This window comes from Lissotriton helveticus, chromosome 4_1 (assembly GCF_964261635.1).
Source record: "Lissotriton helveticus chromosome 4_1, aLisHel1.1, whole genome shotgun sequence".
Classification (NCBI taxonomy): domain Eukaryota; kingdom Metazoa; phylum Chordata; class Amphibia; order Caudata; family Salamandridae; genus Lissotriton; species Lissotriton helveticus.
The window spans coordinates 1,507,659,503-1,507,683,221 of NC_136063.1; the positions used below are offsets into that span (position 1 = coordinate 1,507,659,503).

General features: G+C 46.0%; 1 long non-coding RNA gene across 1 annotated transcript in view; it reads right to left on the reverse strand.

The window, feature by feature from the left end:
• Positions 1-575: 575 nt before the first annotated feature.
• LOC144827573 (uncharacterized) overlaps positions 576-23,719 on the reverse strand; it is a 540,892-nt gene continuing 517,748 nt past the window's right edge. The window contains exons 3-4 of the long non-coding RNA XR_013610251.1: positions 2,850-2,915; positions 576-695 (exon numbers count right to left, since the gene is read on the reverse strand). This is a non-coding gene — a long non-coding RNA (uncharacterized LOC144827573). The remainder of the gene's footprint in view (positions 696-2,849; positions 2,916-23,719) is intronic.

Below are 23,719 nucleotides of genomic sequence, written 5' to 3' on the forward strand. Positions count from 1 at the left end.
TACATCAACCCCCCACCCAAAGAGAAAAGAAACTTACCCCCAACACTATCTTAACCTAACAACATCTCACTACACTAAACTAACTATACATATTCTAAAACTAATCTACATCTAAATACTATAATACAACTATCTACGACAAAACAAGTAATAACAAGGAGGGAAGGCAGAAGAGGGGTGTGGGGCAGAAGAAGTCCAGGTTTACGGAATTCCAAGTTTCTGTCCAATTTCATTCACCCGCCGGCTCAGGGTAATATAATCATTTCTCAGATCGAGGAGCAAGTTATTGTTCCTGGCCAGCTCCATGAGGTTCTTGTTCAGGGTGTCAGCCATTGGCGGCGTTGTGGTGGGTGCCCCCAGATCCTGGCTTGTTGTGGTCAGGGCTGGTCCCTGGCTGGGTGCAGCTTGACCCGGCCCCTGGCTGCTGGTACCTGGAATAGCTGCTGTGGTTTGGACCGGAACAGGTGAGGCCACTGTCTTTGTGTTCCTGACTCGGCCAGCCTTGCCAGCAGCCTTGGAGCTCTTTGCTTTGGTCTTGTCTCCTACAATCTCTGGCATCGAGTGCCAGGTCCCATCCTTTCGAGCTGCCGCGTATGTACATTCCATGGCTCTGTACCCCTTCTTCACCCTGCGGATGTGAACCCACCGTTCCTTAGCCACATTGAATGCATGGGTCTCCTCTGCATTCATGTTGTCTGGAAAAAAATAAATGGAAATGTCAATCCCAAAACAAGGACACTGGGTCATTTGCCTATCATCATATTATTTGGCACTAATCACATACCATATGGGAGGCAACACACATGTGACATCCTGTAACGTCTCAAAGTGACCTGACCACATCATTGACAAGCCCTACTTTCCACAACACAGGCCCTGGAACGTGACATGACAGGCCATGGCAGGTGTGATGTACTGACAAATTAGATGCCAAATGAGACAGTGATAACATGTCACCATTGTGCATCCTGAGAGTGTGCAAGTAGTCCAATTAACATTAGCAGTGTGGCACTACCCCTCCATGGGCAGCACCACCCTCATCTGACCCTGTGACACACTGCTGCTACTGCTGTACGATGCACATGTGCAGACATGTGTGTCTATCTGAAAATCTTACAGTTCAAGTAGTCAATGACAAGACTGGCACTAGTTTATATGGTTGCCAGTGTGGCTGTATGTATATGCCAATGGCAACCGAATATAAGCTCAGCCTACATGCACGGGAAGAAGACCGGGACACCCCTACCAACAACAGGTATCAAGAATATCAAGAAAGTTCTCCACAATATTGCAGCGTACATCGGCAGGAAACAGATGCAAAACACACTATAAAGGCCTTGACAATATGCACCTGAGAAATCACATAGCTGTCCTGGTCATGGGGTTAAGGATCTGTCCTAAGTCCAATGCTGTTCAACGTATACTTGAGCCTGTTGGGCAAAGTTGGGAAATTGTACGGCTCATCTAAGCGTATTGTTTGCTGGCAATAACCAGTAACTGAGTACGTGTGGGACAAACAACACTGACACATGTCTCTGTTGTACAAACAGCATGTTTTACATGAGCAACTAGAAGGGCATCAACAAACTCAAACTAAACAGTAGTGAAACAGACATTATTCAGTTTGGCAGCCCTGAGGTATCTTGGTCACCTGAAAGGTGGCAGCTGGAACTGTGCTCCTGTCCCCCTTGCAAACATGTGATCTTAGACCAACGAATAACAAAACTACATGCCCTGCCCTGGACAGAGGTCGTCAGCCAGGTAATTGTCACCTGCTACGGGTTCATGTGTAAAATATGGAATTTCTTCAAATGCCATCCTATTGAAGCAAGGAACCCTTTGCTGCAGGGCGTGCCCATCAGCCACACCGATGACAGCAATCCTCAGACTTCATTACTAAATAAAAAAATTTGTGTTAAACAGCAGACCCTGCTGAATCTGGCAGCCACAAAGACTCACAACCTGTCGCCTATAACCCCTTCCACACCTACATAGAAAATACACCACATCCTCATCATGCGGCAGAAAAGGCAGTTTAACAATCAGAGTTGCATGCATGACATCCTGTCTAACCCTGGACCTAAAGACCTCATAAAAGAGAAGAACTGGGATGGGCCAAATAGACCCCTTAGATCCTGGTATAAAACATTCATGACCCAGTCTTGTGTTAGTCCCTCTCAACATGGCTACGCTAGGTAACTGCTCTTGCCCCTTGGCGGTGTAATGAACTTCCCCCTCAACCATTATCCATCTATCAACACAAACTCTCCTGTGAAAGTTGGTAAACTTGACTGTTCCCAATATGTGGTGCAACATTGCCTGGAACCTCTATGGCACAGTTTCATCTGATTTACACTGCAAAAGGACCTTCAAACCTTGTGTGGATGATATGTGATCGATTTATACCTTACACATGACATGACCTTAACCTGGCATGATATGGGAATGTCCCAGGGCATATTAGTAAACCTCTATGTCCGCTTCACTGCCAGTGTACTGCAGATGAAGCGTGGATACCTCTTCTGGCTGGTCTTGATAATATGTAGCCATGTGTGACAATCCTGTAATGATCCCTGGATCATTGGCTATTTATCTATAATCAGTGCTGGATGTCATGCACAGGAAATCAGAGCTGTTGCATTGTCCCTTCACGGACAAAGTCACAACTTAGATAGATATGCGTCTAACCACACTCTTATACATATTCTCTGAATGATAACATAACAATACTCTGCACCTTGTGGCCCCGTGACATGCGGAACACACCAGCATTGCAAAACGAGTGTGTGTTGCATTAGTTAATGACATCCATTACATCACACATGGCAATTTACATAACAATTACTCACCAGTGGCTTTTGGGTCCCTGAAACGATCCACGTCACCCTGTGTGAGGGGTCGCCGACCATCTGCGACTGAACCAAATAAAATATGTGTCATTGCATGGCATCCAGAAACGTTACATAAACATGATGAACAACTTTTCTGTCACAGGAAATGCTACATCACTTTGTAGGGGATTCACACATAGTACTAATGACTCTGTGCACTTTGATTGGCATGCACACATGGGCTTGCTAATGCAGTGGTGGCCAAACCTAACATTACCACAGTCATACATGCACATAACATTTGGGTTATGCCATTTCTAAGACCCATGTCCACACAGGCATCATGTAGAAGTTGTCCTGCGTATGATGGTAACTATGCATTTAGTAAGAGGCAGATACACAGTCCCTTGGGATGTAAAACACTCTGGAGCTGTCAAACTCACACATTGCATAATCACCTGGCAAGGATATATCTACACATGACCCATGTACAGGGGCCGTGTAGATACAGTCCTGCTGCTCATGGATTTGAGCATCTGTCACACTGTGTACTGTCCTGCACATAGGTCACACACACACTGGCGCTGCTCAGATATGTACAGTTACACATACTGGACACACACACATCATCCTGCACACAGTCACTGCTCACATCTCTGACTGACTACAGCCGTGATGGTCTCCTAAATGCAAACATCCTCTGTGCCTTGCCACCCTTACTGGCATGTGGTCATTCACCATCATATAGTAATGTGAATGAAAGTGACACACAGAAAACCTCTGTCCCACATCTGGTCTGCATACTGCTAATATGTGTTCACACCTCAATGATAACGTGACTACTCACTCCAACTGTCAAATCATGGAGCTATACAAACAGGCACATTAGCATTGACTACTCACACACCTACTCTACTGTAGCACACCAAGGGACAGTATTACAGGTAATGGTGCATCCCACCAAATCAGCATGGAGGCAAGAGTAAATGTGCACATAGGAAAAAAGACCTATGTGTAGGGTGGGATTAAACACTAACACACTAGGGATGTGTTTGATATGCTAACCATATCTATGTGTATGGGGGGGCAACACTAGTTGTTTTTAGTTACCCTCACACACCCTAGTGGTGTCATGCTTCTTCATTGGGTCACCCCGACTCCTACAGGTCGGGGTGGGCTCAACCACAGTGTTGGGAAGCTCTTATGATAGTGAAGGCAAAGCAGCCACAATCCGGGAAGCGAGACTGTTAATTCCGGTAGGGAGCGTCCTCCAAATAACAGAGTATGCCCAGCGTCCCGCTTACTGAGGTGCTTGCACCCAACATAATTTTGATGGAGCCTGGCATTTCTCACCAATATTACCACACAAACACGAGGAGAAGCTACTCTTCCCTCGCCACATTGATAGAGTAGGGAACTCCCCCTCTTTAGCATCCCCACACATAAGGGGGTCACTGAATCTTGCCCTGAAGAAAATCTGGGAGCTTTATGGCCATACAAGGACTGAAACATGTCGGCACTTCACTAGGGTAATAGGACCATAAAAATCCTAATTGACCACATTTTTTACTCATTTATTTACAACCCAACCAGACCCATGAATAAAGGGATACCAGGGGTCCGATTGAGGTATTTTATATATACCCCTTTGCCTTCACTATCATAAGAGCTTCCCAACACTGTGGTTGAGCCCACCCCGACCTATATGAGTTGGGGGGACCCAATGATGAAGCATGACACCACTAGGGTATGTGAGGGTAACTAAAAACAACTAGTGTTGCCCCCCCACCATACACATAGATATGGTTAGCATATCAAACACATCCCTAGTGTGTTAGTGTTTAATCCCACCCTACACATAGGTCTTTTTTTCTATGTGCGCTACCTACATTGAACTATCAGTTCTCTCAGTAGGTTTCCTTTGGAGTATTTTTTGTAGTAACCTATTCGCTGGGAGGACGTAATCCATATACCCTCTCAAATCCCCCAGGACCTCTGGATTAAGTTACAGTGGTCCCTTGTTTAGCAAGAGTAAATGTGCACCATGGGCCAACTCACATGATGAGCTGCATTTCCCATGCTGTGCACCATGCGGCAAAAATGGCACATTTGCATCAGGCATCTGTGCTGTAAATGCAATGCAATGCAGGAGTTGTGACGCATGTGCGGCGCAGCTCCAGCAATGCTCTTGTTGGCCCTATCTTGTCAATGTTGCGTCAATCCTCATGCCTGCTTCAGGCAGGGCAAGAGTGATGACGCAGCATTGCCATGAAAGTGAATGACAGAAACTTGATATATTTCACTCTATCACATTACAGAGGTGTTCCTGTGTATGAATGCCCTCCCCTGCGCCAGAACGCACCCTAAAGGTGCATAGCTTTACAAGGTGACGATTCTCCCAGAATTGTGATATTGTACATACCCTGCACCATGGCGCAAAACCTGCACTGACGCTTTGACACATAAGTATTGCAACTGCGCCGCAAAAGAACCCCAAGTGGCTTGTAAATCTGCTAAAATGTCCTGGAAGTGGGAGTCCAAATTAATCTTAACAGAAGCGAATCATGTGCAAATCACATTGGGACCTATGTATCAACATTCCGTTTAGCGATTACTAAATAGCGATTTAGAAGGATTTGCTAATTTGCAATTGCTAAATGATAAGTATGTAGGATAATGCTTATTGTTAGCGATCCATTAATATTCCTAAATTGCGATCAGCAAATTGCTAATCTCAAACTTCCCAATCATTTCTATGTGGCAGGAGGCCCATAGGAATTAATGGGAAATTATCGAATAGCAAATTGCTAATTGCAATTTGTGAATATTTTCTAGGGTGCAGGTGTGTCATAAGAACACCCTGCTGCACCCGTGAAAATTACATGTGTGCGTATATGGCGCACATACATGCCCTAAGGGCATGTATGAGCGTCACAAGGCACCTTTTGATGTTTACAAAAAAGTTACATTCTAATATTTCGCTAATTACCACCAACTAGAAGTAGGTGGTAATTTGTGAAACCTTATTGGCTATTAGGAATGTTATTAGCCTTGATACATTGCATGTAAGGAACTGCTAAAGTAGCTATTCCTCAAATGCTATCGCTAAATAAGGAAAGGAAAATGTAGAGATTCCTTACTTTGCACCAAAAATGTCTCATAAATACCATTTAGCGAAAAAGGGTTCGCTGACGCCGAAAATCAGCCAATGTCTGCGTTACCGAACACATTTTGGCTTGATACACATGGCCCATAGGAAAATGACATTGTCATCAACACTTAGTTACAGCATCACAGTAACGAGTCAGCATGTACATGCCACACTCACATGTCACACACGTAACTCACTTACATTACATTTGAATATTAAAGTGAAATTATGGCTTTTAGACTTACCACCCTGGATGCCTGGCATCACTCCGGTGTAATCCAGGAGGTCGGCCTCCTGCGCAGTCATGTCCTGCCAGCGGTGCTTCCACTGGTGCACGGAGCGTGCAATCTGAAAGTAGTGCTCCATACCCCTGCAGGATCCGCCCCCCCGCCTCCAACATATTTGGTAGATAAAACTTCATCATCCACAAAAACCCCCCCAATGCCTCCTCACTCATCCTCCCTGACCTCCCAACAGCAGGCATCTCCCTGAGCCCCGTAACCCACTTAAAACTAATAAATAAAAACCCAATTAACTAACTAACTATATTAAAATACTAACTAACCCCTAAATAAACTCTACAAAACAGAGGACACTAGACACTCAAACTGTGTAAAATACAACAAATACAACTAACAGAAACTGCAGACAAACCAGAGGACAGTAGACACACAAACAGTATAAAATACAACAAAAAGTATTAAAAGACTCTTCAGACAGGAAACAGCACACAGCACCACTCTCCAAAACCAACTTCCAACACACCAACCACCATACACCTCCTCCACTCAGCCCATGCACCAGCAATGTGCTGAAAAGAGAGAGTGAAAGTAAAAACCACACCCATGTGACAGGAAGCAGTAATACACAACTTCCTGTGTTAGCTGCAAAAAATTCCGACTTAGCGACAAAATTAATCGCGTTTGCGATGAAAATCGTGACATAAAACGTCGCTATGGTAGTTATATACAAAATCGATCGAAATGCGAGTCGTTTTTTGGAATTGCCACGAAAATATACTCGCTAAATGTCGCTAAGCGACAAAATAATAATATTGGAAATCTGAATGAATAAAATCATGGATTTCATGCTAAATATATAAATAAATAGCAGAAAACATAGGAAAAATATTGACAATATTTTTAACACAACCAAATTTTTTTTTATGATTAATAGGTGTAACCACAAATATTACAAAAATAAATATACGCAAGATATAGGGGTCAGGGAACGTGATCATGCACAGATTTCCTACAGGGAAAATATTAACAAATAATGCTACAATACTGTTTCATCATGGTTCTGTTGAAAATTATGGCAGGACGTTCAATGATTCACGTCAAAATGCATTTAAATAGACGGTAATGGTCCAAATCTTAGTTTTGCCTCTACATGTCATGAATTACGTGATAAGTGAAATACCATCATGCAGACGTAGAAAGGCAACACACAATAGGGGAGATCAGCACACCACAAACCATACATCATGGTGCAGATTTACTAGTCCTTGCACCCCTGAAAGTCAGCATCAGCGTAACTTTTTGTGCAGCTGCTGTGGCGCAATCCATGTGTGGCATATGTGGTGCAAAGGATGCCCAATGCTGTGGCAAATCCTCAAGGTCTTGCCTCATAAAGAGATGTACCGTCACTAATGGCTGCCACCGGGGGTGGCACAAATGCACAGGAGGTAGTGTACTGGCGTTGCTACGCGTCATTCCATTGGCTCATGTAATGTAGAATGATACCAGCCACTCACTCTTGGACCAATGCTGCGTCCTATCCCTGCACTTGCTTTCAGCATGCGTGATGCTTCATGCAGGGCGGTTGTGGGGTCACATGGTGCTTTCATTGATATCCGTGTGGTAATGTACATGTCTTGGCCCTCTGGTGGCGCAGGCTCACACTGGTCTAGTGTGTGATTGTAGCCGAGGCCTCATGTATATCCCATGGTTGCTTCGTTTGCTCTGGGCTCTTACTGCCTTTGTACCTCCTGAGGATGTTGATGTTCCGGTCACACTGTGTGATGGTGGTGTGAAATGCCATATGTGTGCGTTCCCACCAATTGCACATGTTTTGTGGATCCTGCTGCAGGTTGGACTGGCTTGAGCCTGCTACGTGGGGAGGCATCGAGTTTGTTTGGGGTGGGTCTGACTCCCTACATTGTGTTTGGCAGTGGGGCCTTGCTGCCAGGCCCGGACTGACCGTTGTGGGCACCGGGCAATCCCCCCGTGCGCCGCAAGGGTAGGGGCCGGTTTAGGGCCCCTGGGGTCCGTTTTAGCTACAGGGCTGTTGATGCAGCATAGCTGCAAACTCGTCCCTGTAACAAATTCGGACGAATACCGGTCCCGGCAAGGAGCTCTGTTGCACCCCCAACCTCCCCAAGGGGGGCAGCCAAGCACTTTGCCTGGGGCAGTTTTGGTTCCCAGTCTGGCCCTGCTTGCTGCGGCTTGCCGGAGGTCCCTTGTTGTTTCACATCTCGGGGTGTCTGCTCTGCTTGTGGGGTGGCTGTGGTGTGTCTGGATCTCTTTGCATTAGCCTGTCCTCCTACTATGGGTGAGTTAGGACCTGGGTTTGGTAGGCCTTGGCCCCTCGGGTCCCATGCCAGTCATGTGGTCATTTTATCTGGAGTGCTGTCCGACACAGGGTGTGTCCGCATTTGAATCCGGGATGTGTTTAGGATTACGTGGTGTTTGGCTTCAACTAGGGTCGAGCTCTGACCTCCCTGCAAGCTCTGTGTGTGGCTGGATGGCCCTTTGCCGGTTTGTGGGTTGAGTATGTGAGCCCCTTGTTGTCCCGATGGACCTTGAGTAAAATCCTCCTGGGGCAGGTTTTTACTTCCTTTGCACATTGTCAGAGTATATGGTTCTAATATTGGTCTGTCGTGTACCTCTTACTGATGTGTATGTGCAGGTGCTCAGTTTGGCGTTTGTGCACCCTCTGGAGGTGTGACTCATTCATGCTGTGCCTTTGTTGTAGGGTGGTTATCCCTTTTGGTTCCCTTTGGCCTGGCTGGTCATTATCTGTGGTATTCTGTGCCTACTCTCCATCAGTGGCTGTATTGGCTGTGGGGCCTGTGTTTGGCCTTGTGGTGTGTTGGCACATGGGCCGTTTGGAGGTTGCTTGCGTTGGGTGTGGCAGATCATTGTGCTTGCTTCTGGAGTAATTCCCTGGCCAGGTTGTGCATGGATGCCGTTGGGTGTTCTCAGCACACTTTAATGTCATGTGGACATAGGGTGATGTGTGGGACTGTGTTTCCTGGCTTTGAGAACGCAGTGTTGTTTAATGCTTGCATAACTTGCTGCGTGTGCTGCTTCTGTCTGTTTTGCTACTGTGTGAATCCAAATCTTGTTTAGCCATCTGCACAAATGTAAGGACTGGTACGTGGAGGGCTATGACTCCGAGTAAAGTTCATTTGCATAGAGTCACCCGACAATACTACTCCCCAACCTGCATATGTCAACACCCTGCACGTACTACCACTTGCATCTGTACCTGGCTGACTTGCACTTGCAAACACACTCCAGCAATGCCACACATTTACGGCATAGATGGCTCACACATACTGTTATTTTATGGACCAGGCTGCACAACATTAAATACGCATCACATCCATGCTGGCTGTGGCGTTCTGCCCAATTACTGTGGCATCCCTGCAGACATGCAGGGAGCCAACAGGTATTGGAATTCTGCACCTCATTGTCAGACACTGTGGGACATAGGAGACATGTAGTACTCCATAACGTAATGCAGCCGACCATGGCATGGGCATTGTGGTTAGCTGGACACATAGCAACTCCCCTATTGGAATACTGATTTTAGATGGGTGGTAGGTTTGCAGTAATTCATTATTACACCAGGATATGTATCAGCCTTCCATTACTCTGTCCACACTAAGGATTTGTCTGGTGCGTCGGGATAGGTATCTTTTATCCAAATGACATACAGCATGAATCAAAAGCAGAACTAAGATGAGCCACCCACTAAGGGGGAGGTGATGTCAGTGACAGTATTGTGTGGAATGATGAGCATATGAGATGAAGTCCCACAAGGGCTGCCAGATAGCCAGTGTAAATATGCATCACAGTCCAAATAATCAAGCATTGTGTTAAAATACACTCCACACTCATTAGGCTATTTCCTAGTGCAAAGGCAGAGCCATTTTTGTATGTCCCATTGAAAATAGGGCACTGTGAGACCACCATGTACCACTACTACTTCTCATGTGATATCTCCTCAGATCATTTGCCTTTTGTCAAACACAAGTCCTTACCTCTAAACAAGTATGATCAGACAATGTCATGCTGTATCAAGGTGTAATGAACAAATGCATAATTGTTTGTGACAAACAGTGATGTAATTCATCTCCCATGTCCCATTGCAGAGGGTGAGACAGCACCTCCTGAAGAGCAACCTGGCTTGGCACCCACTGATGACACGGACGTCTATGCGACCATCGACATCGACGACCTGCAACTCCTGTTCGATGAAATTGCCTCCCCAGCCCCCGGTGCAGGGCAACCCAGTAGCCCTCCGCAGAGCCCACACCCTGCTCACACCAACGAGCAGCAGGCATCCACCACCCACCCACCTCCCTGGGGCCAGATCCAACGACACGTGCATTTCAACAGTGGATCATAGAGCTCCAGGAACGGTTGGGGGATAGGGTGGAGGTGGGCTTCCAGCTAATGGCAGCTGAAATAGCAGGTCTACATGGGTGTCTTACTGACACCCACAGCCCCTTCCATGCTCTCCACCAGTCCATGGCTGACATTGCTGGAGTCATGATCCAGAGGCAACATGCTTTGTCTGTTCAGGGTGGTTCCAGCAGTGTCAGCAAGGATCTTGACAACATCAGGAAGATCCTGGAAAGCATGGAGCGGATGCAGACCCAACATCTGGCTGCCAGGGCTGAACACATGCGCCAGGTTACTGGGATCTACACTGCCCTGCACCTTCTTGTTGCCTCCTTACTGCCACAGGGTTTGGCGCAGATGGATGTTGCTGCAGCCTCCACATCCTCAGCTCCAACACCAGGTGTGTCAGTGCCTCACATGGCTGCTGCCACAACACCCACTGACACCTGTGAGGCACATGACACCGAAGATGATGGAAATGAGGATGACAGTGGAATTCTGCTGAGGAGAAAGCGGTAGTATCCCTCTGTGCCAAAGCCCCAGTTTCTTTTGTTTTGCTGCACTATGAATCGTGCCACCCATGAACTTCTTGCACTCACTTTCACTGTCCCCCGGAACATCCTTGGACCCCCCCATGGACTGCCATATGAACCCATTCCTTGCCACTTCAACCAGCCTGTGGAGTGAACTATGCCTCTTCCCTTGGACCTCATAACATCAATAGTCTCTGTCTGGCCATCCAACGGGCACCCTCTGCACTAGCCCTATATGCTCACCATGTGTAAATACTGTAAATAAATTTATATTTTGAGTTTATTAAGTGTTTTGGTCATATGTTGCTAAGGAAATAACTTGCTTTTTAGGGTCAAGAGACTGATACCTTAGGAATGTACAACAATGTCAATACGAGCAGTGTACATGTTGATACAGATCCTGAGAGGGTGGAAACTAATGTTGAGATGTGTAAACATGTGGAGCCAACATTGCACCAATGCTATGCTATGACATTGTCACAATGTAAATTGGCCATCAGGTAAGGTCATCTATTGGGACATGCCAGTGAAGATTAATTTGATAAATGTGATAGGAGAACGCCCCCTGGCCCATGTTTGGATGCAGCAAGGCAAGTACTACTGTCCTCATGTCTCGTATCCCATGCACTGCTACATACCACTGGTTGACCTCCATATTGGCATCATACATTAGAAAGGCTACACACTGTCTGAAAGAATATTAGTTCCACTCCTGCATACACTGAGTATTCCCTGCCGTCACACTGTTATGTGTGGAGTCTGTGATTCATGAGTCTGTGGCCCTGAGGTGCAATGAGCATGCCTTTCATCAACATCTAATTTGTGGAAGGGTTGCAACAGGTGTGTAGTTGGGCCACAACTTACCAACATGGGCAGCAGCTCTGCATCTTACATGTGTAGGTACAATTAGGAAGGTAGCTCCAGGCAGCCCCAAGCACGTCAGTACTATTTGTACACTTCGCCACCACACATGCCACGTCATGTTGCCATTGCTCACAAGTGCTCTATGAGTGATGATAACCTCGTCTAACATGTGCTACTCCCCCATGGTGGACACGTGACATAGGGCCATCACTTCCATTAAACATTGTGGTGTGTGCACCTGCATGTGTAATGTCAGATGTTGATGTTACGATGTCACGTAGTGGTTGAAATGCAATTACAGAAGTGTCGAACTGGTATCTATGAATGACCCAGGGGTCTGTGTGTATACACATATACTTGTCTGTCCAGCTGTAGGAGGTGTGTTCACCCAGCCATGTAAAATATTTTGGATGTTGCAGTTATGCATGTCATGGTGATGGTTATGGTCCATCGATTCTGCAAAGTATCTGGTCAGCATAGTGATGTATGGCCTTGTGGATCTGTAGCTGGTAGTTGTTTCCGGGCTGAGGTCTTGTGACAGACAACCTAATGTTGTACCCACATTAGACGCAACCTCAACTTGTTACTCTAATTTGTCCCATTACTTTTAAAGTGGTCTAATTCATAGGCCCTTTCCCCTGTTCATATGGCGCCACTTTTCACCGGCCATAGCAACATTTCTGGCCATTACATGACCTTATAGCAGCTCTTATCACATTCCACACATGCATCTTTGAGGCATTTGTTCAGGAACCTCATTGACAGTATGGCCATCTGTGCAGATATGTACTTGACATTATACATCAACTATGATCTTGTTAATATTCAGGATATGTAAGTTATACGGGCCCTGGTTATTTATACGGCACATCTTGTGCCTGCTTCAATGGGAAAAGAAATTGGCTGGTAATCCGGAACATTGTTCACATCTTAAGGGTCAGTTTACCGCAGCTACGACGGACATGGTTTGGACAAGTGTCTTGATGATTGGCACCATTGTGTATTGGGATGTTGCAATGACTATTGGCATCATGTACACCATTTCACACACTCCAAATTTGTGTGATTCACACAACATACCCAATCCATCATACATGGATTGGGGAAATGGACTCAGAATAGGAATGTAATCCTCATCACAAACAGCACCCTAGTTTGCTAGTATTTGAAGCATGTGACACAACCATATGACATAGTGTAGCCTACGTAGTACCTTGACAAGTAGAGTGTCATACATTTGATACAGTGCAGGGCATAACTGTACTGCGTACACATTCCCAAACTCCATTGAGATTTGTCTCATCTGACCACTCATTGGGACACGTAACTGTTTAATGGGTACAGTGCCCATGCCAGACAGTAACACATGAACATATTAATTATTAGACTATTTTATTTAACAGACACCACGTGACTGACTCAGGCAAAATAATTGTTGATGATGCGGTTCCTCCATGCAAGTCCTGCAGCATTTGGTGTGGGGTTGACAGCACCAGCCTCTTCTTCTTCCTCATCCTCATCAGGTGGGTCTGGCACTTGGATCCATGGGGCTTTGGTACGGACACATATGTTGTGCAACACACAACATGCCATGATAATTTTGTTCACCATTTCGGGACTGTACAGCAGGCTGCCACCTGTGATATCCAAGCACCGGAACCTGGACTTCAAGACACCAAATGTCCGCTCTACAATGGACCGTGTGCGTATCTGTGCCGCATTGTACTGCCTCTGGCCAGGGGTGGTGGGGTTACGTACTGGTGTCATCATCCATGCTCCCAGTGCATATCCTTGGTCCCCTGTGACATACAAGGGAAAGCGGAATTAGTAATTGGTTGTGCTGGATGTGTTGTTGATGAACATGGATTTGTGTGTTGGGATGGATGTCTAGTTGTATATCGAGTTGCCCATCTGTTTAAGCTGAATGCTGTAGTGCATGTTTGCATGTGATTAAGGCTCACTGCTGTGACTCCATCCAACATCATTTTAGTGTGCAGATGAGTTGCATGTGTGGCTCTTTTCCCATCTGCAACAGACAGTGATCCACCTACTGCACTGTAATTTACCTTAGCTGTATAGGTGGCATGATTACACACAACACACACTTAACCTACTGTGCGCCAGCATACAGCAATCTTGCTGCAGAACTTCATGGTCTGAACGGTCATGGTCTGAAACAAATCACCAGTCAGCTACCCGTAACATGCATGGACCATTGGGCCCTTGTTAGGTTCAACAACAACATCAACTCCAGCATGTGCAACACCATCCATTACCGGTACTGTGTGCTCCTTCCTGTCCTGGACTCAAAACAAAATGACATGAGTGCTCAACAGACATAATCAATGTTGCTATATCACACCTCTTATGTTTCTGATCTTTTACTAATTAGACTTTTTGTTCATCTTAAAACCATACTAAAGATAACTAAGGGCCTATATGAATTAAGGCCATACGCTTTCCAAGTTAAGACTGGACAAGTATGCTATAAGTAATAAAGCTTATTAATCACCCTCAGCACAGGACATGCACAGTGAGAGTTGTGTTGCAAGTTTGCTTGTGAGTGATGTATCTCCGTCACACATGCATGTTTCACACATCTTGCAACTTTGGGGAGGGGGACAGGGATGTACAACTTGCAGTGATTTTGGTCTATGTATCTGGCTACAATGACCACAGTTCATGGTGTCAATGTGTCTGGTGTGGGCTGTTGTTTTTGGACATCTTGGGGCAGTTTAAACGCCCCTTGCATCTCATTTGCAACATCGTTGCGTCACTTTTGTGCAGGAGTACTTACAACCTGAGGCATCTGGGAGATGCGTAACTTTGTAATGCCCTGCACCACATGTAGGCGTTCCTGTGCAGGGGGGGCCTTCCGCGGCTGGGACACCTCCTAAAAGTGGCGGAGTGATATCTACAAGATTTCACTCAGTCACTTTTAGGCCCATGCTGCGTCACAACCCTGCGCCTGGGTGAAGCACGTATAAGGATTGAGGCAGCATAAACTAGATGGGGCCCCCAGAGCGTTGACGCAATTCCAGCTATGCATCACTTTTAAGGCACCACATCTGTGCTGTTTTTGCACCATGGTGCACCACTTTGTAAATGGCGCCCATCCATGATGTCGGAGCTGTGGCGCACAGTAACTGACGCATCCCTGCTGATTAGCAGGAATGCGCCAGTTACTGTAAAAGTGCCCCCTTGTATGTGATATGGTGACATTGTAATTGGTACATTTCTGATATGCATGTATGTGCTGTAGATGGAAGTGGTATGTTGGATTACTACTTACCAACTAGGACTGCATTCCCATATCGTCCATCCTGGAAGCGCTGGTTGATGACTGACTGCTGGAAAATATATGAATCATGCACACTCCCTGGGAACTTAGCAATGACATTTGTGAACATTCCACGGTGGTCCACTATTGCATGCACATTCATTGAGTGAGTGTGCTTTCGGTTTCTATATATGTGTGCACTGTCCGCAGGTGGCACTAATCAGATATGTGTGCAGTCTATTGCACCCAGTACTTGTGGAAATCCAGCTATGGCGTAGAAACCCTGCTTGACCAGGAGCTGTTCACGCACAGTATTGGGGAAGTGTAGTTCCTGAGGTATCAGGCTGATTATGCCATCCAACACAATTGGGAGGAATCTTGAAAAGGCTGCCTGTGAGACTCCACCCACTCTGGATGTTGTGGGTTGAAATGTCCCTGAGGCCAGGAAATGCAGCACAGCGAGTAGCTTTGTTTGTGGTGGGATATTGGTTATCCGCTGGGTTGCTGGTGTGAGCCTGTGGCCAATGTGGTTCACTATATACTCAATAGATGTCCGTTTGAGCCTGTAGTGGGCTATGATATCCTGGGGTTGTAGATCTCCAAGGACAAGTCGTGTGCGCATTGGCCGCCGTCGTCTTTGCCGCTGCCTTGGTGGTGGTCCAGGAGGTGGTGGTCCAGGAGGCGGTGGTGGTGGGGGTGGTGGGGGCTGTGGCCTTTGTGGGACTCCAAGCTGTATGTTTACTGCTTCCATGACGTCTGCAGGTCCTCTGCTTTGTGGTGGGTCTGGGCTTGCCTATGTCTCCTTTTATAGGATTTTTTTATCTCCAGTTTTGCTGTTTTAGAACTGCTTTTAGCAGTTCTTATTTATCTCCAGCTTAGGGGTGTTAGCGGGAATTTTTTCCCCGCTAAGCATGTCCATGCGTTAGTTGTTAATAGTGCGATATCGTTTTAGCGAGTGTTTTGGTGAAATTTAGCGAGGGTACGCCTACCTTGCATATCATTAGCGATATTTTTCGCGATAATTTTTTCAGTAGCTAACGCATAGAAACAGTCGCTAACAGTAGTTAGCGGCAGCTTGATCATAGGGCGATAGTTTTATCGCCGCAATAGCGGGGAAAATTCCTGCTAAAGCGGCGATAAGGCCCTTGGTAATATGCCCCTAAGTTATTTAATTAGGGACCACCACAAAAATTGTAGATAGATCTTGCATCGGTCCTGAAGAATTGCCTTCTAATTGAAGCAAGAAATATGTTGACCTCAACAGGGCAGTTCCCTGTGACAGAGGTGTGCAATATTCACGTTTTTAATCAGGAGAGTGGCCACATTCATTAAAATTAGGCATGGGCAAAGTACTATGCTACGCTCGCGTAGTTTGCGAAGTTTGCGCTACTTTGCAATACGCGAACTATGCTTAGCACAGTGCAAACACGCGTAGCATAGTGCAGCGGTCATTTTTGATTGCTCGCGGTCTTCAATGTCAATTTGGCGACCGCGAGTAAGCAAAATGACACCCCGGCGAGACTTTTTCCTCGTTCGCGGTTAGCAACATCAAGTTGCTGATCACGAGCGTGGAAAATAAACCTCCCGGCGAGATTCTCAACGCGGGGAGGTAGGGTTTCTCATTGCGAGTGGTCGCGTTTGCTCCCGATGAGAAACTAGCCAGTCCGCGTTGAGAAAGCTGCAGCTCAAGTAAAAATCTACTCGAGTGGCAGAAAACTGCAGCTCGCACTGTGCAAGATGCCGTTTGCAATGACTGCACAGTGCTGGATGCTTGTCCGCACAGTGCTATCATTGAAAACGGCATCTTGCACCTTGTGAACAGGGTACTATGCAGTTCGCGTAGTGCAAAGAGCACTTTGCGTAGCTTCACGTAGTGCTACTTCACAGACTACGCCCATCCCTAATTAAAATAATTCTGGGTGGACCTCTACCTCCTGTTTTAACCTCACTTTTGTATCTATCACATCTACACTCACTAGGGTCCTTACACTCACTGCACCTTACAGCAAAGGAAAAAGATCTCAGCCAAAAGGCCCCAACAAGGGTGGCGATCGGGTATTTCAGCGCCGACCCGATAAGGAGCAGAACCGATTATGAAGCAAGACACCCCGCTGATTGGGTGCTGGAGGGTCTTTTTCCCGAAAGGAGGAAACTTCCTCCTGCCTCTAGTGAGTACATCATATCTCACCACTTACACATCAACCGACATTGTTCATGAGGAACAGCATACCACTCTGTTTTTTGTTTTACTTTATTAACAGCTTCTTAGGATGTGCTGCAAATGCAGCCAGCACCGCTGCTCCCTTTACAAGTGGCTGTGTTACATTCCCTATGTTTCAGGTGGAAAACTGCAGTGCAAATTATTCTTATGTGTTAAATGACTGGAATAACAGACAATAATGTTGAAATTTTTCAAAATAATTCACCTTCAATCAAATTAGAAATTACAAATCTGAATACAGTTACTGGGAACCCGTTGTAGGTGGTGTAGAAACCAATAATTGCCTGTGGATCTAGAATGCCTCAAGCCTGTAGGCTTAGCTAGTAAAAATGGAGAGGTGCATAACATTTTATTCCTCATCAAGATCCAGGGTATTAATTCCCTGCACCTTAATGGGAATATTTCTTTTTGGATAATTTCCACCTTTTCTACGATGTACTACTGAATATCGACCCCAAGAATATTGTGCTCCAAGAATATTGAGTACAGAATATTGAAAGGTAAGTGGAAGTATAGATGAAGTATACCTTCCTGTTGCACTTGGCCTTTTTTGCTATTTCCAAGCCTTTTCCCTATGTAGTGTTGTTGGTTTCAGGCCTCTAGGCACTTTAGCACTGCTGTCCAGTGTAAAGTGCGTGCACCCTGGGTTCCATGCAGTGAGATTGGCCTGCCCTCCGATAGGAATGCATGGGGGATTCCCTGATGAATGTGGGACAGTGGTAACTCCTGTTATGAGAGGCGTGGCGTGGCCAAGTCTGGCATGTATGAAGTGGTAGTAGTAAATGCTGTGCAATGGTGTGCGCAGATTTATTGTGGTTATTTTAAAAATGCCACTTTTAGAAGTTGGCATTTCTGTGTACTACGTGTCTGCCTGCCTGATGTGAATTTCATGTCTGACTTGTGAGTTACAGGAGCTGGAGGTGTGTGTGGCTCCAGGAGGGGCAGGGTGAGTCAGTGCTAGGCTGAATAGGGGCATCTGCATTCTGAGTAGAGGGAGGGAAAGTCCCTGGTCCCTGAATAGGATTGTGCCTACCCTAGTAAATGCTGGCTCCACCCCCTGTGGTGTGTCTGAGGACGAGCCCCCACCTAACAATAGGAAAGAGAAGCCTGGTAAACAGAGTAATCCAGGACCAGTTGGGACTGGTCTCCCCAAGCCCTGTGCTTACAGACAAAGGAAAAAGTCCTATAAATGAAGGGGCTGTGACCCTATGAGTTTGGTTGTGCTGTTCTCTTGACTTGGGGGGGGGGGCTGCTGCTGCCAGGCTCCAGGAGGAACCACAGCTAGGGACTGCCTCCCTGCTGGAGGGCCCTGTCAGCTGGCCTGCCTGGGTCCAGCCTTTGTCCCCTTGATCCTAAAGGACTCTCCTGGACTGTTGCCTCTAGCGCCCTGTGAGTGCTGTATTTTTATTCCTTGAGAGCGCTTTGCTCTGGGCAGCAGAGAAGGAGCGCGTGGGCTCTGCAGCGCTGAAGCTGCAGCGGACTCCAAGGGAATCCTGATGTGGGGATTCCCCCGCATTGCATGGAGAGCGGGGCCCACCCCGCTTTATACTTTGAAATTAGGCGGGAGCCTACCCCACCTTGCCGCCAAGGAGAAAAGCACCACCGTGGCCCAAGGAGAAGAAGCGCCGCGGCCCGACCCAAAAGCCCGGCAGAGCCAACTTGACTTGGGGTGAGGCCACGAGACGGAAGCTACGCCTAATCCTGAAGTGAGGTGCATTGTGAAGCTGGGCTCCCGTGAGTGAGGAAAGCCTCACATCTGCCACCTGCTGTGAAGCTGAGGGGAACCCTGGAGACTCGCCTTTGCCTATCCGTCGGTCAGGAAGCCCTGAGGGCCACGGGATGAGGCAGCGCGATGCACACAGGGCTCGGTGTGGTGAGAGAGCCCCGCATGTTGGGAAGACCGGGCGAAGAGCAACGTTGCCGCCTGAGACCCAAGGAGAGGATTGGAGGTGCCCAGTGGGCCTGGTGAATGGGGCTCCAGTGGTTGGGGGGTGTCGGGCACATTGCTGGTGCCCGCGCCCTGTGCCAGTGCTTATTTGTCTTCTTTTCCAGCTGCCCCACCTGATAGCGGGCAGCTGAACCTATTGGGCCATTGTTTAATTCCAGAGTCGCCGAACGGGACTCCAATGTGCACCCCTTAAGGGAGAGATGTGGCGCCGCGGCCAGGGTGACTGACGCTGGAATCTGGGGATCAGGGTTCGATCCCCGGCTCCGGCGGCAGGTTAGCCCAGCACCATGCGACTCTGGGCAATAGCTTGCTTAATCTTCCCGACGGCCCCCTGCGCCTAGAGACCCTAACGGGTGATTGTGCGCTATACAAATGTGGATTATTATTGTTGGTGTTTGCTTCTTTCCCAGCTGCCCTGCGAGAGCGCAGGTAGCTTCAACGTTTGGGGGCATGTGGTTTTAATAAGGTGAGCCAGGAGTAAGCTACACTCCTGTCCTGCCCCAGTATTTTGCGCACTTTGCTTTTGCTGCTTTTGCAGCCAGGCCTGACTATGCAGGACATAGGGCATTTGAGCCCCTGTGAGAGGCCAGTTGAGCTGGGGCCAGTTTCAGTGTATTGCGCCCCCGATTAGGGCACACTGTGGGTATGCTAAGTATGGCCCTAATGTGATTCATGCTTAGGAGGTTAGACTCTAATGTGTTTAGGCTCAGGAGGTTGGCGCAGAATATAGTTCACGCCTAATGTGATGATGACTGCATAGTATGATTTATGATTGCAGGATGATGCTAAGTACGAGGTTTTGCCAGTAATTACTGGTTGTATTCTACATCTGCAATGTGTTCTACTTTTATGATATGTTCTACATCTACCATTTTCACTTGTGATGGTTCTGTCAGTGGTCCAATTGGCCCTGTCAGGTGTATATATTATCCTGTGAATATTGACCAGTGCCAGATGGCACAGTGTAAATGTGTGATTATGTTTCTAATGTGTTTATGATAATACAAAGTCTATTTTTTATAACCTTGTGTGGAGTTCCTTTTGTGGTGTGCCTAGTGTGTTGCTGCTGTGCGTGTGCCAAGCTACCAAAGGGGGTGAGCAGGATGAGGTATGAAAAAAAACATTAAAATATAAAGTTGGCTTAAGCTGATGCACCAAAAAGTAATGAGGATATTTCATTATTTTGCTTTGTCTACTGAGGCCCTTTCACATGTTAATTCACTGTACTGTTTGCTATTTCTCTTTGGAAAACAAAGTTAGATTTTATTAGCTTCAGTGCCTGATTTTTTGGGTAGTTGCTTATGGATCACCTAATAACCCCAAAGCACTTTTCTCCATTATTCATTATTCCTTCTCAATTGTACTAATGAATGTGCTGGGGCTTGAAATACAATAAGTTAGTTTAAATAATTGTTATTACTCTCATTAAATTGTTCTTGCCCATCTCCAATGTGCTAGTCTCACGGACCCATAATTCTCCCTCTTGAAAAGCCCTGCATTGTTCCTTCTCACAGATGTTGTTGGAATGACTTGTAGAGCTTAATTCATCCAAAAAGAGAAAGGCCTATTGAACAGGTAAATAAAAATAAATAAATTGTGGTCCAATTTAGAGTTTGTCAGGTACTCCATCACAAATGCGACAGAGTACTCTGTCCTCATAACTCTTGGTGAACGCGCCCCATTTAGAATTGAGTGGACTGTTGGCCTCATTGTCAGAAAGCTTCCTCTGTTGGCCTGACTGAGTACTGGCTATCATCGTAACGGTTTCACAACACCTGCCTTACCTAGAGATCACAGTCTGATTCTTTGTTTTTCTGCTATCACCGCCACAGAAAATCTGGTGGTGATGTTTATGTTTATGTATGCTTGTAAAGCGCTCAAATGCCGAAGCTTCTTGGCGCTGGGCTATGTAGAGGGAAAGACTGGGGGGTGAGATCATATACAGCTGTGAACAGCCAGGTCTTTAAGCTCCTTCTGAAAAGCTGGAGGTTGGATTGAGTCCTCAGAAGGAGCGCCATCTTGTTCCAAAGTTTGGATGCACAGTGCGTAATTGCTCTGACCCCCCATCTTGCCCGTCTTATCCTTGCAGTAGCAATAAGGCCCTGATGAACACAACATTTTAAATAATGACCCTAGCTCTCTGGTTGTGGAGGTCATTAGTTATTTTGTTTTTCAAAAATAAGCTCCCTCTTTAGGAGTTTGTTTTTGAAAAATAAAAGGTCTTGTTGATGGCTGTCAAAACCAAGCAGTGATCCACCAAACTTGTGGTGTCTGCAGTGATGGCAGTTACTCTGAAGGTAAAAAGATTAACATTTAGCCAGCAATTTCCAAGTTTGACAAGCAGTAGTCCACCATGGTGGCATACACAATGTTCTCTGCCACACTGACGGAAGTCAAGCCACCTGCAAAAACAGGGCCTTAGTCTAGTAGAGGTAAACTTAGAGGTCCTAGAAGAATGAGAGATGAGGAAGTTGAGTTCACGACAGACAATCGAGGGACTATCCTAGTGTTATGTGGAAGCATTCTTACAGAGTAAACAAAACAATAAATACTAAATTTACCTAAATCCCTCCGATCCATTATATGCATCATGATTTTACATTCTTTGATTTAGGTTTCCTGTTCCAAGTGTGGTATCCATCTGTGTATTTGTGCGTCTCTTGCACTATAAAAGTAGCAAACACAAGCAGTGCAGTACTTTGAATCTTCACTGACAGATGAGAATGGGAATAAAAAGTCAGGCATACAAGGCAGGCATCTTGTTTTTCAGGTAATGGAAGTGTCCATTGCCTACTTTTATACCATTGATCATTGGAAGTCTACAGTTGACCCTAAGATTGAATTCGTTTTCTTTCTTTGTCACCTCTTAACCATCAGTAACCAGGATACACTGGCTGTGCCCCCCCTTGATTGTGTCAGGGTTCCAATAAATTTGCACAATCGAGCCTTGTTAACGATCTCATCCTCAGTTGTTAAAAATAACTTCTGTGACCGGCAAGAATTGTGGACTATGTGGTAAGATCCATTTAGGGGCATTACTTTGCAAATGGGGCGGTGCAAATGGGGGCTGCCCTGTTACCATTGCTCAAGAAAACTTGTCATAGGGCTCAAATTATTTTTATGAGGGCATCTTGCCTACTGTCATGCTTCTGTACTGGAGAGCAACTGAGTCTAGAAATTTAGGCCCCATTTAGTACTGGGACTAAAATTCCCAGGAGGGCATGGGTATAAAAAGAGCCTCGCCCAAGCACTCCTGCTCATTATTCTAAAGAGATTTCTGGAGTTGGTGCACTCTCTGATTGGATCAAATATTAGGGCCTCTTTCTTAGTTTTTGGTGAAAATTAAGACTGGAGCAAAACTCTAATGATAACCCTTTGCAAAGAGATCAGGTGGATCTCTTCAGGTAAGGGCCTTGTAGACCATCCTTTGTAAAAAGAATAATACGTCCTTTGACTAATTGAGGGGGAAAGATAATCATTGAGACAAAAGAGCATGAAAGTGACTCATGGCTGTGTTCACAATATAAATAACAATGGATATCAGTAGGTCAATTAAGCGCGCATGAACTGTCTATAACAGTGTGTTTCATTAGGGAGCAGTCACAAAGTCCAATGATTATGATACGTAGTGACCATCAAATGATACCCATCAAATACCCATCCTGTGCCGCCCTACATCATTTGGGATCCTTCAACCGAAGGTCGTGATGTTCAACCACGTAAGGATTAGGTGAACTGCAACCCAATCAAACGGAAGGGATCACCAGTAAAGTAACTTGCTTTATATGGCATAAGGAGGGTAAATGACTAGCAGTGCAAAAAATCTAATGAAATGGTAGTGCATACAAAGTGAGTGATATAAAATTGGGTTATGAAAATGGAAGAAAAGTATTTTAATGGTATCCTATCCACACCCAACAGTAAAAACAGTGCAAGGTAGTGTTGTACAAATAACTACCCAGATGGAATAAAGGTCAACATGTTTCTGCAGTAAAATGGAGTCTCGAGATCTCCTCCTGCTTCATCAGGACCTAATTTAATTGCTACTGCATAAATGTGAACAACTAACAAAGTGAAATAAGTGTCACCTGAAATTCGCCTGTTCGGAAGATCGCGAAAGTCACAGCGGCAAGCAGGGCACAAATAGAAAACAAAAACAAATAGAAACACTTTATCATTAGCGACAGTTTGCAACACACATATTTTATGTTTACAATTATAATAAGCCAATCGTTTTATTGATCACAGGGTCTCATA